We start from the raw sequence: 17,417 nt of genomic DNA, 5'->3' as shown, positions 1-17,417 counted from the left end.
GTTTCCGGTAAATGCGCTCATTTGCGAGCATTCAAGGAGGCTCCAAAAATTAAGCTTGTTTTCTTGGGAGCAAGGACACTAATAGGCACGTTTTAAAGGCTATTGAAAGTCATTTTTTTTTAGGTTATGTTACACTGGGGTGTTCTTGGTTTATTTTTATATCAGTGCATAACTGTATCCAGCAGGCTCAAAGGGTGAATGGAAGCAATTACTGTATGTGGTTGAGATTTTTTTTTACAGTTTTGATATAAATTTATAAACAGAGGCATAGTGTACAAAAGCAAGGATGTTATCCTATAGCTTTATAAATCTCTGGTTAGGCCCCAGCTGGAGTATTGTGTCCAATTCTGGGCACCACACTTTAGGAAGGATGTCAAGCCCTTAGAGAGGGTGCAGAGGAGATTTGCCAGAATGGTACCAGGGATTAGAGACCACAGTTACATGGAGAGACTGGAGAAGCTGGGGATGTTCGCCTTAGAGCAGAGAAAGTTAAGAGTAGATTTAATAGAGGTGTTCAAAATTATGAAGGGTTTTGACAGAGTAGATAGAGAGAAACTGTATCCAGTGGCAGAAGAGTCGGTAACCAGAGGACACAGATTTAAGGTGATTAGCAAAAGAACCAGGGAGGAGATGAGGAAACATTTTTTTATGCAGAAAGTTGTTATGATCTGGAATGCACTGCCTGAAAGGGCGGTGGAAGCAGATTCAATAGCAACTTTCAAAAGGGAATTGGATAAATACTTGAAAGGAAAAAAATTGCAGGGCTATGGGGAAAAAGCTGGGGAGTGGGACTAATTGGATAGCTCTACCAAAGAGCAAGCACAGGCGCAATGGGTCGAATGGCCTCCTTCTGTGCTGTATGATTCTATGATTCTATGATTTCCCAAAGCTAACGGGCAGAATTTTCATTGAGCCGTGGAGGCGGGATTGGAGGCCTGTGGAGGGTTAAAATCGCAAAAATTGGCGTGTGGGACCCCCCTGACTGGTTCCCGACTCCGAGCAATTTTAACTCAGGCGTGTCTGATGGTCCCGACTCCGTCCCACATCCAACAGGCGGGACTGGTCATTAAGGCCCTTAACAAGCACTAAATGGCCTCGATAATCCTATTTTAAAAGGGCCTTGCGATTTTAAACCTTTTCCCACGTGAAACACGCCTGGTGGGAAACACGACGGTGAAACCTGGCAGGAGCACTATTGGATTGCTGACTATCAACTGCAGGTCAACCATTAAAGAGGAGATTTGATCAGCCATCATTTGCAGGTGGCAGAACTTAGTGGTCTCAGGTGTGGGGCAACTTTTAGAAGGCTTAACCACACCTGTGGAAGGTTGGAGCCTGACACCCATCTCCAGTGTGACCTCCTGGGAAACCCCTCTCGCCACATTCCCTCAGTGCTTCCTCAACGGAGGCATATACCAGAAACATAGAAACATAGAAGATAGGAGCAGGAGTAGGCCATTCGGCCCTTCGAGCCTGCTCCGCCATTCAATGCGATCATGGCTGATCATCCAATTTCAGTACCCGGTCGCTGCTTTCTCCCCATACCCCTGGATCCCTTTAGCCTTAAGAAATATATCCAATTCCTTCTTGAATATATTTACTGAATTGGCTTCTACTGCCTTCTGTGGTAAAGAACTCCACAGGTTCACCACTCTCTGGGTGAAGAAATTCCTCCTCATTTCTGTCCTAAATGGCCTACCCCTTATCCTTAGACTGTGACCCCTGGTTCTGGACTCCCCGACCATCGGGAACATCATTCCTGCATCTAGTCTGTCCAGTCCTGTCAGAATTTTATAAGCTTCAATGAGATCCCTTCTCATTCTTCTAAACTCCAGCAAGTTTAAGCCCAATCGACCCAATCTCTCCTCATACGTCATTCCTGCCATCCCAGGTATCAGCCTGGTGAATCTTCACTGAACTCCTTCCATGGCAAGAACATCCTTCCTCAGATAAGGCGACCAAAACTGCACACAATATTGAAGATGTGGTCTCACCAAGGCCCTGTACAACTGCAGTAAGACATCCTTGTTCCTGTACTCAAACCCTCTCGCTACGAAGGCCAACATACCATTTGCCTTCTTAACCGCCTGCTGCACCTGCATGCTTACCTTCAGCGACTGGTGCACAAGGACACCCAGGTCTCGTTGCACTTCTCCTTCTCCCAATCTATTTCCATTCATATAATAATCTGCCTTCCTGTTTTTGCCACCAAAATGGATAACCTCGCATTTATCCACGTTATATTGCATCTGCCATACTTTTGCCCAATCACCCAACCTGTCCAAATCATCCTGGAGTTTCTCGGCATCCTCCTCACAGCACACACGCCCACCCAGTTTTGTGTCATCTGCAAATTTGGAGATATTACATCTAGTTCCCTTGTCTAGATCATTAATATATACTGTGAATAGCTGGGGTCCAAGGACCGATCCCTGCGGTACCCCACTAGTCACCGCCTGCCACTCGGAAAAAGACCCGTTTATTCCAACTCTTTGCTTTCTGTCTGCCAACCAGTTCTCTATCCAAGTCAATACCTTGCCCCCAATCCCATGTGCCTTAACTTTACACGCTAATCTCTTATGCGGGACCTTATCAAAAGCCTTCTGAAAGTCCAAATACACCACATCCACTGGTTCTCCCTTATCTATTTTACTAGTTACATCCTCAAAAAATTCCAGTAGATTAGTCAAGCATGATTTACCTTTTGTAAATCCATGTTGACTTTGTCCAATCCCGTCACTGTTTTCCAAGTGCTCTGCTATTACATCTTTTATAATGGCCTCTAGCATTTTCCCCACCACCGATGTCAGGCTCACCGGTCTGTAATTCCCCGTTTTCTCTCTACCACCTTTTTTGAATAGTGGAGTAACATTAGCTACCCTCCAATCCATGGGTACTGTTAATAACTAGACATTCTTATTATGAACACAGCTAGCTTTTGCTAGTTACTTTATTGAGCCATGTGGACTTGGTACAGTATCTGTAGAGATGCAGCCTTGTGCTCCTGTGTGCAGGCTGCCATCTTGACTGTTGCCTTGTGGGTAGCCTAGCCTCATGGGTAATGTAGTCTTAATATCTATACAGCTGGGTAGTGTAGTTTTATACATACAGTTCTATACAGCTCTACTGCTCCACCTAGTGTCCACCACAGAATGACATGTTATTGATCATTACAGGTACTGTTCCAGATTCCATTGAATGTTGGAAGATGACCAGCAATGCATCTACTATTTCTAGGGCCACTTCCTTAAGTACCCTAGGATGCAGATTATCAGGCCCTGGGGATTTATCCGCCTTCAATCCCATCAATTTCCCTAACACCATTTCCCTACAAATACTGACTTCTTTCAGTTCCTCCCTGGGAGCCATCTATTTCCTTCCCATCTGGGCATTAGAGGAGCTCGAGCACCAGCCGCAGCACCAGTAGAACCAGGAACAACAGCAGCACCAGCAACAGCAGCAGCAGCAGGAGCGCCAGGCTGCTGCTCACCCACCTGAAGCTGCACAGGCCAGAAGGGGCCAGTGCCTGGAAGCCCGTCGGCGCAGGAGATACCCCCCCCAAACAGGGTCTACAGACACAGGGTCAGCTATCTCAACATGTCTGAGCAGCAGTGCCAAAGGCGGCTCCAACTTTCGCGAGAGGTAGAGTGACATCTGCGCAATGCTACAGCAAGACCTGCTGCCCAGAGGACCAGCTGGACAAGCATTGCCAGTGGCCGTCAAAGTCACCGCCCCACTCAACTTTTTTGACTCAGGCTCATTCCAGGGATCAGCAGGCAGACATCAGCGGCATCTCCCAGGCGGCCGCACACACTTGCATTCACGCGGCTAACTGATGCCCTCTTTGCCCTCGCACACAATCACATCCATTTCACCAAGGATCGAGCAAGTGTCACGGCGCGAGCGGTTGGATTAGCTCATCTGGCAGACTTTCCAAGGGTGCAGGGCGTCGTTGACTGCACACTTGTGGCCCTTAAGGCACCCCATCGCAATCCAGGTATTTTTGTCAACCGCAAGGGCTTCCACTCCCTTAACGTTCAGCTGGTGTGTGACCACAAGAAGGACATTTTGCATGTATGTGACAAGTACCCTGGCAGTTGCCATGACTCCTTCATACTGCGCCAGTCTAGTGTGCCTCTGCTATTCAGTCCGCCAGACCAACTTGGAGACAAGGGCTATCCCCTGAGGACGTGGCTAATGACGCCGTTGAGGAGACCATCCAACGGAGCTGAGGAGTGCTACAACTCCAGCCACATGTCCACCAGAGCCATAATCATGCAAACCATCGGACCAGAGGATTCCTATCACTCTGACCACCATACCTACAGTTGCAAGTATGCCTAAGCCCTCAATGTGGAAGTCCCAATAGCGAAATGACAGACGATACAACTGCAAAATTTGCCATCAGACATTTTATGTACAATAACGAAGTGATGGCATTTTTAGAGTAAACACAAAATTGCACCCAAGTGACTACCCTTGTGACTATTTGTGCAGAATTTTCCTCTTTCTCATGCTCCTATGTGGTGCCTCCCTGTGGCTTCAGCAGATGTGGAGGCCCCTTGCTCACTTTGCTGCTGCTCCTGTCTCGACACCTTTGGTGGGCGTCCTCTGGGGTGGCGAGCCTGTGAGGGCTCGTCAACAGTCTGTTGCTCCTGCGGCTGTGCAGGGGCAGGGGTGTGGACTCCGGCGGGACTCTGACCGAGGGCTCTGCAGTGGCATGGAAGTGTGAGTGCTTGGAGAGGAGCCCCCACTTCCTTGAGGTCTACCACCAACCTCCCTCTCATGGGTCAGGTCCCCCTCAGCGCCTGCAAGTGGCTGGAGAGCACCTTGCTGCACATCAGGGAGGCCATGGGAACCTGTATCTGCAATGGCAGTCCTACTCAGAAGGACTTCCATGAAGGTCTGGTTTCTCTGTTCAATAGATGCCCATCGCTCCTCAAGAGATGTCATTCTATTCTGAACAATGACCATGTTTTCCATACCCCAACGACTAAGCTCCTCCATGGCCGTAGCCATCCTCTCCTCTACCATAGCCATCCTCTCCTCAATGGTAGCCATTCTTTCCACGGAGGTTGCCATCCTTTCCATGGTGATGCGTTCATGCGCCAATGACTCCACAAAGGCACTGCTCATGTTCGCTATGGACTCCTCCATTCGCTCCACAATTGCGGCGACTCTAGATACAAAACCTGCCAGAGACTCCTGCATCTGTGCCTGGAGTTTCATCACCGCTGATCTCATGGATGGACCCAGAGGCAGAGGGTCAACATGCTGCTGAGCCGAGCTGGCAGAGTCCTGCGCCCTCCGACTAGGACTCTCCACTGCTGTTCCTGTCTCCACAATCTGCTGATGCTCACTTGTGAGCTGTGATACACCAGGTGACAACACTACTCTATGTCCCGAAAGTCCCACCGAGGTGTGAGTGTCTGCGCTGGTGCTGGGTATGCAGATTTCTGCTGACGTTGCGCCCTCAGAGGTTGCAGCTTCCTCTGAGGAGTCTGGCTGCTCAGCCTCTTCTTCCTGGCTAGGGGGGACGGATGTTTGTGATGGTCCTGTGGGGGAGTAAAGGAAAGAGTCAGAGATTTGATGCAAAGGCTACATGCACATTGCTTTTTGCAGATGCTCATAAGTCCATCTGTTAGAGCTTCACAATCATTATCAGCGTCTCATGCAACGTCAAAGAGAGAGATGGGAAACTTTTCGGTCACCAGCTTGCTGTGTTGCACCCGTCTGTCCGTCCCCCACGTGCGAATCATCCTCCAGTCCCACTATTTCGAGTACCGCCTCCTCCCAGGGGGTCAGGTGGATTATAGAGGCTGTCCCTCCTCCTGTCCTCGCTCGCTCTCTTTTGTTGTGAGCTCTCTTTTCCTGCAATGAGGGAGACAAATGGAGGTTGAGTGAGAATGAAGGAGTGAGTGTAGAGATTGCATAGCATAGATACTTAGAAGGAGACAAAGATGGAGTGAGGTGGCAAGACCAAGGGCCCTCCCTGTGTGTTGTCAGTTGTTTTCATAGCATCAGAGTGATAGGGAGTGTGAGGGCTGCATAGTCGAATAGCTATGTGAATGTGAGCATACAGAGGGAATGGTAAGAGTGCATGGATGTCAGTGTCAAGTGGGATGTAGAGGAAGAGATTGCTAAAGCTGAGTGCTGGTGAGGAAAGGCAATGGGGGTCAGATTGAGGGTGATGGGAAATTCATACTCACTTTTCCAGTGCGCTGAAGGTCATGAAATCTTTTCCTGCACTGAATCCAGGTTCGCCGTGTGACTCCCAAGGAGTTGACCTCCTCAGCCACCTGCATCCACACTGCCTTAGTCTGCTTGGGAGGCCTCTTCCTCCCCGAGGAAGGGAAGAGCACCTCCCTGTTGGCCCTAGCCCCATCCACCAATGCCTGCAGGGCCACCTCGTCGAAACGAGGAACTGATCTGGGTCTCCCGCTTTTCATCTTTCCTGCAGGTCCCTCTTACACCAAATGGAGAAAGCTTGGAAGCCTGCAGAAGAAGCAAGGCTTGCTGTTGACCTTAAATGCAGCAGCAATGATGACGTCATTGGAGGCGACTTTCAGTCACGAAAAACCCATTTGCCAAGGGTTCCCACACGTTGGAAATCAATTGGACAATTAAGTTAAAATTGCATCAATCTCCCACAGCCATTTAGATTCGGGTGGATAACACGAAATGCGGATAACACGACACCATCCTGCACCTGAGTTAAAATCCTGCCCAACATCTTTCACCTTAATGAGCACAAAATTCACACAATTTACTTTACCGATTGTGATATTTATAGGTATGAAGCTTAGTTTGAGACAGTGCTGAACACAAGATCATGACAACAACTTGCATTTATATAGCGCGGTCTGCACAGAGTGGGATTAAACGGAGTGAACTTGAACAGAATGTTTCATTTGGGAATTTGGAAAGAGTGGGAATTCGGAGAAAAGGGGGAAGGAGTTGTTGCTTTTTGCCTACACTACTCGTAGTGCTTTGTGTTACAGGTAGATACTTAATTTCATTATCCATAACTTAATCTAGATCAAGTAAGTCATCAAGAAACTACACTGTAAACTAGGTTACCTAAATACAAATTTAATTAAATAAAACAAGGTCATATAGGGATGGCAGTGCAGGTGGTGTGCCACAACTGCAGCATGTGGGAGTTTGTGCAGAGCTTTGTGATCCTGGACAACCACATTTGCAGTAAGTGCCTGCATCTTGAGGAACTTCAGCTCAGAGTTTTTGAGCTGGAGTCTGAGGTGCAGACATTGCGGGGCATCAGGGATGGGGAGAGTTACCTGGACACTTTGATCCAGGAGGCAGTCACACCCCTTAGGTTAGGTAGTGGTACAGGTCTGGTTAGTGGTCAGGGACAGGAGGGTGTGACTGCAACTCAGGCAGGTAAGGGGACCCTAGGTGCAATGCTGGAGGAGCCTCAGGCTTTGCCCTTGTCCAACAGGTATGAGGTTCTTGCTGTCTGTGTGGATGAGGGAAAAGCCAGCAGGATGGATGAGCAAGCTGACCATGGCACCATGATGCAGGAGGCCATTCAAGTGGGGGGAGTGAAAGGGAATGTAGTTGTCGGAGGGGGCAGTAAAGTCAGGGGAATAGATACTGTTCTCTGCAGCCGTGACCGAGAGTTCCGAAGGTTGTGTTGCCTGCCTGGTGCCAGGGTTAAAGACTTGGAGTGGGAGGGGGAGGGGGAGGATCCAGTTGTCGTGGTCCACGTAGGAACCAATGACATAGGTAGAACAAGGAATGATGTTCTGCTGAGGGAGTTTGAGGAGCTCGGATCCACATTAAAAAGCAAAACCTCAAAGGTAATAATCTCTGGATTGTTACCTGAGCCATGTGCAAATTGGCATAGGGAGGAACAGATTAGCGGTTTAAATGCGTGGCTCAAAGTGTGGTGTGGGAGGAAGGGGCACTGGGACCAGTACTGGGGGAAGAGGGAGATGTTCCGTTAGGACGGGCTCCACTTAAACCGGACTGGGACCAGTGTCCTGGCGAACTGAATAGCTAGGGCAGTAGACAAGGCTTTAAACTAATGAAGATGGGGTGGGAGGATTCAGGAAGAGTAAATTTAAAAACAGTGAAAGAAATGTCAAGGCTCTAAAGCAGAGTAGAGTTTTGGGTAAAAATAAGCAGAGTGGGTCAGGAAGGGACAGAGAGAGTAACAAAGGTAATAAGGCATCAGGGATAAATAGAAATAAGTCAAAGCTAAAGGCACTATATCTGAATGCGTGAAGCATTCGCAACAAATTAGATGAATTAACAGCACAGATAGAAATTAACAGGTTTGATCAAATAGCCATTACAGAGACGTGGTTGTAAAGTGATTAAGGTTGGGAACTAAATATTCCAGAACACTTAACTTTTAGAAGAGATAGGCAAAATGGAAAAGGAGGAGGGGTAGCCCCGATAATAAAGGATGGGATAAAGACAGTAGAGAGAAAGGATCTTAGCTCTGAAAATCAAGAAGTAGAATCAGTTTGGGTGGAGCGAAGAAACAGCAAGGGGCAGAAAACATTGGTGGGAGTTGTTTATCAGCCCCCAAACAGTAGTTGTAATGTAGGGCAGAGTATAAATCAGGAAATTAGAGGCGCATGTAACAAGGGTAATACAGTGATCGTGGGGGACTTTAATCTACATATAGACTGGGCAAGCCAAATTTGCAGTAATAGTGTGGAGGACGAATTCATGGAATGTATGCAACATAGTTTTCCAGATCAGTATGTTGAGGAACCAACTAGGGAACAGGCTATTTTAGATCTAGTATTGTGCAATGAGAAAGGGGTTAATTAGTAACCTTGTAGTAAAGGGGCCTTTAGGGAAGAGTGACCATAATATGATAGAATTTTATATTGAGTTTGAAAGTGATTTAGTTAAATCCGAAACTAGGGTCTTAAATCTAAACAAAGCAAACTACGTAGGCATGAGGGGCGAGTTGGCTACGGTAGATTGGGAAACTACATTAAAAGGTATGATGGTAGACAAGCAATTAATACACAATTTACAACAAATATACATTCCTTTAAGGCACAAAAACTCCACAGGAAAAGTGGTCCAACTGTGGCTAGCAAGAGAAGTTAAAGATAGTATGAGATCAAAGGAAGAGGCTTATAACGTTGCCAAAAAGAGTAGTAAGCCTGAGGATTGGGAGGATTTTAGAATTCAGCAAAGGGGGAACCAAGAAATTGATAAAGAAAGGGAAAAGAGAATATGAGAGTAAACTAGCGAGAGATATAAAAACAGATTGTAAAAGCTTCGATAGATATGTAAAAAGGAAAAGATTAGTGAAAGTAAATGTGGGTCCCTTACAGGCTGAGACAGGAGAAATTATAATGGGGAATAAGGAAATGGCAGAGTAATCAAACAAATACTTTGTGATAGCAAAATACTGCGGATGCTGGAAATCCGGAATAACAACAGAAAACGCTGGAAAAACTCAGCAGGCCAGGCAACATCCATGAAGAGAGAAACAGAGTTAACGTTTCAGGATGAAGACCCTTCGTAAGAACTGAGAAAAAAGCAGGAAATGAAACGGAAGAAAAAGCAAGTTTGGGGGCTGGGAAATGGGGGACGGAATGAAAGAACAAAAGGGAAGGTCTGTGAGAGGTGAAGAGACATTAAGAGATATTCAAGGCGAGACAAGATGGTAATAGGACAGGTTAAGAAACAAAGGATGGCTCTAGGTGAAGTGTGAAATGCGCTGGCAGAATGAAAGAGAGCTGCCATGTGGGAGAGAGAAAAAAAAGGAAAAGGCACAAACCAAAAGTGTGGATAAAAAATATATAAAAATATGATAGGGGCCGAGGTTATGATCTGAAATTGTTGAACTCGATATTGAGTCCTGAAGACTGTAAAGTGCCTAATCGCCATATGAGGTGCTGTTCCTCGAGCTTAAGCTGAGCTTCCATGGAACAATGCAAGAGCCCGAGGACAGTGAGATCTGAGTGGGAATGGAGCGGTGAATTGAAATGACAGGTGACCAGAAGCTCAGGGTCACCCTTACGGACTGAACGGAGGTGTTCCGCAAAGCGGTCACCCAATCTGCATTTGATCTCCCCAATGTAGAGGAGACCACATCGTGAGCAGTGAATACAGTATACTAGATTACAAGAAGTACAAGTAAATCCTGTTTCACCTGGAAGGGGTGTTTGGGGCCCTGGACAGTGGGAAGGGGGGAGGTATAAGGGCTGGTGTTGCATCTCCTGCGCTTGCACGGGAAGGTGCCGGGCGAAGGGGAAGGGGTGCTGGGGGTGATAGAGGAGTGGACTAGGTTGTCTCGGAGGGAGCGGTCCCTACAGAATGCTGAAAGGGGAGGGGAGGGGAAGATGCATTTGGTGGTGGGATCACGTTGGAGGTGGCAGAAATGGCGGAGGATGATCCGTTGAATGTGGAGGCTGGTGGGGTGAAAGGTGAGGACAAGGGGAACCCTATCGTAGTTCCGGGAGGGAGGGGCAGGGGTGAGGGCAGAAGTGCGGGAGATAGAACGGACACGGTCGAGGGCCATGTCAACCACGGTAGAGGGGAATCTTCAGTTGAGGAAAAAGACATGTCGGAAGCACTGATGTGGAAGGTGGCATCGTCGGAGCAGATGCGGCGGAGACGGAGAAACTGGGAGAATGGAATAAAGTCCTTACAGGAGGCGGGGTAGGAGGAAGTGTAGTCCAGGTAGCTGTGGTTGTCAGTGGGCTTGTAGTGAATGTTGGTCAATAACCTATCCCCAGAGGGGGAGACGGAGAAGTCGAGGATGGGAAGGGAAGAGTCGGAGATGGACCATGTGAAGGTGAGGGAAGGGTGGAAATTGGAGGCAAAGTGAATGAAATTGTCTAGTTCAGGGTGAGAGCAGGAAACGGCACTGATACAGTCATCAATGTACCGGAAAAAGAAGTGAGGGAGGGGACCCGAGTAGGACTGGAACAAAGAGTGTTCCACATATCCCACAAAAAGGCAGGCATAGCTAGGACCCATGTGGGTACCCATAGCAACACCTTTAATTTGGAGGAAATGAGTGGAGTCAAAGGAGGAGTTGTTCAATGTGAGAACAAGTTCAGCCAGGCGGAGGAGGATGGTGGTGGATGGGGACTGGTTGGGCCTCTGTTCAAGGAAGAAGCGGAGCGCCCTCAGGCCATCCTGGTGGGGGATGGAGGTGTAGAGTGATTGTATGGCCATGGTGAAAAGGAGGCGGTTGGGGCCAGGAAACTGGAAACTGTTAAAGTGGCGGAGGGCGTCAGAAGAGTCGTGGATGTAGGTGGGAAGAGACTGGACAAGGGGAGAAAAGATAGAGTCGAGATAGGAAGAGATAAGTTCCGTGGGACAAGAACAGGCTGAAACGATGGGTCTACTAGGGCAGTCCTGTTTGTGGATCTTGGGAAGGAGGTAGAAGCGGACTGTGCGGGGTTGGGGAACTATGAGGTTGGCGGTCGTGGGGGGAAGATCTCCAGAGGAGATGAGGTCAGTGACAGTCTTGGAAACGGTGGTTTGAAGTTCGGTAGTGGGGTCATGGTCCAGGTGGAGGTAGGAAGAGGTATCGTAGAGTTGGCGTTCAGCTTCCGCTAAGTAGAGGTCAGTTCGCCAAACAACAACAGCACCACCCTTGTCAGCGGGTTTAATGATAATGTCGGGGTTGGATCTGAGTCTGTCTTCACGGAAGAAGACGCAAAAAAACTTCCCAGAAATAGTGGAGAACCAAGGCTCTAGCGAGAATGAGGAACTGAAAGAAATTAGTATTAGTAAAGAAATAGTACTGGAGAAATTAATGGGACTGAAAGCCAATAATCCCCTGGACCTGATGGCCTACATCCTAGGGTTTTGAAAGAGGTGGCTATAGAGATAGTGGATGCATTGGTTGTCATTTTCCAAAATTCCATAGACTCTGGAATGGTTTCCGCAGATTGGAAGGTAGCAAATGTAACCCCACTATTTAAGAAAGGAGGGAGAGAGAAAACGGGGAACTACAGACCAGTTAACCTGACATCAGTAGTAGGGAAAATGCTAGAATTGATTATAAAGGACATGGTAACAGGGCACTTAGAAAATAATAACAGGATTGGGCAGAGTCAACATGGAGTTATGAAAGGGAAATCGTGTTTGACAAATCTGTTAGAGTTTTTTGAGGTTGTGACTAGTAGAATAGATAAGGGGGAACCAGTGGATGTGGTGTATTTGGATTTTCAGAAGGCATTTGATAAGGTGCCACACAAGAGGTTATTAAACAAAATTAGGGCTCATGGGATTGGGGGTATTATACCAGCATGGATTGAAGATTGGTTAACGGACAGAAAACAGAGAGTAGGAATAAATGAATCATTTTTGGGTTGGCAGGCTGTAACTAGTGGGGTACCGCAAGGATCAGTGCTTGGGCCTCAGCTATTCACAATCTACATCAATGATTTGGATGAGGGGACCAAATGTAATATATCCAAGTTAGCTGATAATACAAAGCTAGGTGGGAATTTAAGTTGTGAGGAGGCTACAAAGAGGCTTCAAGGGGATATAGACAGGCTAAGTGAGTGGGCAAGAACATGGCAAATGGAATATAATGAGAGGTGATCTCATCGAAACACATAAAATTCTTACAGGGCTTGATAGGGTAGATGCTGGGAGGATGTTTCCCCTGGCTGGAGAGTCTAGAACCAGGGTCACAGTCTCAGAATAAGGAGTTGGCTATTTAGGACTGAGATGAGGAGAAATTTCTTCACTCAGAGGGTGGTGAATCTTTGGAAATCCCTACCCCAGAGGGCTGTGGAGGCTCAGTCCTTGAGTATATTCAAGGCAGAGATTGATAGATTTTTGACTATTAAGGGAATCAAGGGATATGAGGACAGTGCAGGAAAGCGGAGATGAGGTAAAAGATCAGCCATGATCTTATTGAATGGTGGAGCAGGCTTGAAGGGCCAAATGGCCTACTCCTGCTCCTATTTCTTATGTTAATTGAAGATTTAAGCCTATATTTCTCATCACTTGGTATCCTGGGGGCCCTGGACACCTGCAATGGGAACAAACATCCTACATGAGGTGGGAAAGGGATTTGAAGCAGTTGCCGATCCAACGATGGAAACTGCGATGTAAAAGAATTAAATCAACAGCAATGTAATAGGATACTCTCAGGACAGGATTTTCATTGGGCCATGGAGGCGGGATTGGAGGCGTGTGGGGGGTTAAAATCCCAAAATCGGGGGGCACGAACCCATACCGCCCCCCAACCCGCCTCCATGCCAGTTTCAAAGGAGGCGGGTACCTGACCCGCACTGGGACCCGCCTCCCCGAGGCGGGAAGGGGATTAGTGCCAATTAACTGCCTGTTAACAAGCAGTTTTTAGCCTAATCCCTATTTTCATTCTTGAAGTGTGAGATTCCCGACGGCTCCAAACCATGCCAAGTTAGCGAGGCGGACCGTCGGGCTGAAGGGCTTGGAGGGGTCAAGATGTCCAGTGTTCAGGTAAGTGATGTGTGCATGAGTGCAGAGGTAAGTGTGTTTGGTGTGTTTAAAGTGTTTAAAGAAGTTTTACTTACCTTTACAGCCTTCCTTCCTTCAGGTTTCGGGAGTCCCTCATCTCACCGGCACAGAAAGCAGAATGGCTGCGATCTGTCAAAAATTGCAGCATTCAGCTTTCTGTTCTGGAGAGATCTCTAAATCATCCTGAGAGGAAGGAATTAACTTAGAGTACAGATTGTCAGTGTTTGACAGCTTCAAACAGCTGTCGAGCGCTGATATTTCATCTGTCAGATGAAATATCAATCTGTGACGTCACCTGTTGCCGGGTGGCCTTTAATTGGCCTGCTGAGCCCGCTGGGCGGGCTCAACAAGGTCAATCAAGTCAAAATCGCGTGGGTTGGCCACAACTCGATGCCTCCTACCCGCCTCCTCAATGAAAATCCAGCCCTCACTGTTTGGTCCTGTAACTCACTCCTGGATGAAGCGACAATCTGCTAATGAGCAAATAGCTCAGTAATTTCAGTTCCGCATGGGTATTTCAATGTTTATGAGGTAATTTTTCAAGCTCCCAGCACACTCAGAAAATCAGCCATTAATATGACTTTCGGGCAAAATCTCCACGCTTGTGTATTGTTTCCGCAATCTAACAAAGCGTATGCCTCTAAAATCTGCAAATAGACTCTGCAAAAACATTTCTTGAAATATACTGGTTAACACAGCCACAGAAAGCATTGCCCAGAGCCATAAACACAGAGGGGGTGTTGACAGCTGGGCCACGCTTTAACACAGTGACAAGAAACCATACCAATACACGAATTCTTCGCCAGGGTGGACCATGGCTGGAGTACGCAAATATATTCAGCCAGTCCATAAATCAGTGATATGTAGATTAACAACTCTTAGCCTCCCTTTATCAGTCAAAGCACTTGGGATTAACTGACTGCGAAAAGATTAAACATGTCTAACGATTGGTATTTCTGGTTTACACACAACTACTGTTTTCCCTATTGAGCAACCAAGGAGAGTGAGAGACAAAAAACAATTCGCATTTCTATAGACCTCAGGACGTCCCAAAGCACGTTACAGCCAATGAAGTACTTTTGAAGTGTAGTCACTGTCATAATGTAAGAAACGCAGCAGCCAATCTGCGCACAGCAAGATCCCACAAACAGCAATGTGATAATGACCAAATAATCTGTTTTTTGTGATGTTGATTGAGGGATAAATATTAGCCAGGACACCGGGGAGAACTCCCCTGCTCTTCTTTGAAATAGTGGCCACGGGCTCTTATACATCCACCTGAGAGAGCAAACAGGGCCTTGGTTTAACGTCTCATCCGAAGGATGGCACCTCCGACTGGAGTGTCTGCCGGGATGGTTATGCTCAAGTCTCAAGGAGTGGGACTTGAACCTATGACCTTCTGACTCAGAGGCAAGAGTGCCACGGCTGACGCTGAGAAAGTTTACATTTTCTTGCAAAAAATCAACTCTTTGATGCTCCTGCTCAACAGATATTGATCCAGCTCCTTTTTAAATGTCATGCTTGTGACTGATTCCCATTTATATGTTGTAGCAATCAATGTTTCAGATTAACCCCAGTTACACTCTTGAGTAGATTTGGATGTGGCATAATAGAAAGAAAGAAAGACTTGCATTTGTATCACGCCTTTAACAACCTCAGGATGTCCCAAAGCGCTCTACAGCCAATGAAGTCATTTTTGAAGTGTAGTCACTGTTGTGATGTACGAAACGCAGCAGCTAACCTGACTCCTGCTCCTCCTGGCTCCACATTCGGGTAAGTATATTTTACCAAACTTACTTTTTTGGTGGTGGTCCGCAGTGGGCCCTTTAAGGGGGCCACATATCATCCTGGCAACCCAATTTTGCACAAGGGGCCTCAAACATGCATTAGGCCTCTCAATCTGCATATGCACAGTGTACTAATGCTTGTTTCAGGCTCAGGCCCTAGACCTCTATCTTTTTCCGTATACTAATATGGCAGGCGGCCCTTTTCTGGCTTGTAATGAACACGGGCTCCTCCTGCCCGATATATTGGAATCTTAGGTGCCTGTTTAGTGCCTGAATACAGGCGCAGCAGTGCCATGAAATTTCTAGGCCACGATGACGGGTTGAGTTTTGGAGATCAGTTGCATTGACCTTGCGTGGCTCAACTTGGGAGAAGAATTACAATTTTGGAAGTGATAGCAGCAGCAGCAGCAGTAGGGGCAGAAATCGATAGAGGTGATCCTCCTGATGGACATACAATGGTGTTAATCTTAATCACTGCAGTGCCCACAGACAGGAGATATGGTAGAGCAAAAACAGAGGACACTCAGGAGCCAGCAGAAGCTATTCTTTGGGTCAAATCTCAGGCAGGCACAGCAGAGTTAATGATAGAGATGGTGGCGGACTTTCATTCCTAGGTTTATATTTCAGTCACAAAGTTAGAAGCCTCGACAGTGCAAATATGGAGGCCAAACCTGGAGTACTGCGTACAGTTTTGGTCTCCATATTTAAGGAAGGATACACTTGCATTGGAGGTAGTGCAGAGAAGTTTCAATAGGTTGATTCCTGGGATGAAGGGGATGACGTATGATGAAAGGTTGAGTAGGTTGGGCCTATACTCATTGGAGTTTAGAAGAATGAGAGTTGATCTTATTGAAACATATAAGATTCTGAGGGGGATTGACAGGGTGGAGGCTGAGAGGATGTTTCCCCTAGTGGGGGTATCTAGAACTAGGGGGCATAGTTTCAGAATAAGGGGTCGCCCATTTAAGACAGAAATGAGAAGGAATTTCTTCTCTCAGAGGGTTGTGAATCTTTGGAATTCTCTACCCCAGAGAGCTGTGGAGGCGGAGTCATCTCTATATATATAAGACCTCTTCTGTCTGTCTGTCTGTCTGTCTGTCTGTCCGTCCGTTCTCTATACGTTTGAAAGTTATAGAGCATACCGACGCGCGCGTCACGTCAAAAGAAAGCTTACGATTACGGACCGGTCATAGGCGTATTTACGTTTCGGCCAGACAAAAATCGCGCCCGCGGTATCCAAAAAACGTTCAACATTCCGCTCATTAGCATCTCATTAGCGACAGGTCGACCAATCGTACGGCGGGTTCCTGGCGCGTGCCATCCTACAGTTGAGTGTTGAGTGACTTGACGATTGACCAATCCTACGTTTCGGTGACCTGACGCCCGTGTGTGGGCGGGCCTTATCGTTCTGAACCGAGGTGAGTGGCCGCCATCTTGATTTTTCACGATTTTTTCCCCACACTTTCTGTGTGTTAGGGAACTAAGGTAAATATTTGAATTATGTGTTAGGGAATTAAATAACAATTTATTTGAGTTTTAAATTGTGTTTACCAACAGTAGTAAATTAAGTGATCCCCTAACCGCCGCCGTCCCCCCCCCCCCTCCTCCTCACCCTCACGCAGGGGGGACTCGGGGCTGCTCTCCAGGCCCGCTGCAGGCAGGCCTGAAGCTCAAACAATTTCTCTCTCTCTCTCTCTTCCCTCTCTCTCTCTCTCCTTCTCCTCTTCCCTCTCTCTCCTTCTCCTCTTCCCTCTCTCTCCTCTTCCCTCTCTCTCTCTCTCTCTCTACTTCCCCCTCTCTCGGGGAGGTTTGACGGTGCCGGGGCCGGAGCGCGGGCAGGCCGCCCGAAGTTTCCCGCTCGAGCCGCTCGCTAACGGCCGCCGGGCCACGGGGTTTCCCTGCCTGCTCCCCGCGGGCCGCCTCGCGCCGCTGGCACTGACTGCGCCTGCGCCGCCCGCCCGCCCGCGAGAGCCCGCTCTCCCGCTCCCGGCGCCGGCCGCCGCTCAGCTCAAGGGGGGAGAGGGAGGGAGAGGGGGGGGAGGAGTGTGAGGGAGAGGAGGGGGGGAGTGTGAGGGAGAGGAGGGGGGGAGTGTGAGGGAGAGGAGGGGGGGAGTGTGAGGGAGAGGAGGGGGGAGTGTGAGGGAGAGGAGGGGGGGAGTGTGAGGG

At 47.9% G+C, this 17,417-nt stretch overlaps 1 protein-coding gene across 1 annotated transcript in view; it reads right to left on the bottom strand.

Moving 5' to 3' along the window:
• Positions 1 to 17,417, bottom strand: part of mamdc2a (MAM domain containing 2a) — a 249,100-nt gene that overhangs the window by 173,270 nt on the left and 58,413 nt on the right. The gene's annotated exons all lie outside the window — the stretch shown is intronic.

Source organism: Somniosus microcephalus, chromosome 1 (genome assembly GCF_052327205.1).
Source record: "Somniosus microcephalus isolate GS21.2 chromosome 1, FLI_Smic_1.0, whole genome shotgun sequence".
Classification (NCBI taxonomy): domain Eukaryota; kingdom Metazoa; phylum Chordata; class Chondrichthyes; order Squaliformes; family Somniosidae; genus Somniosus; species Somniosus microcephalus.
Note: the sequence above shows the minus strand (reverse complement) of the source record. Positions and strands in the feature narration are given on the sequence as shown.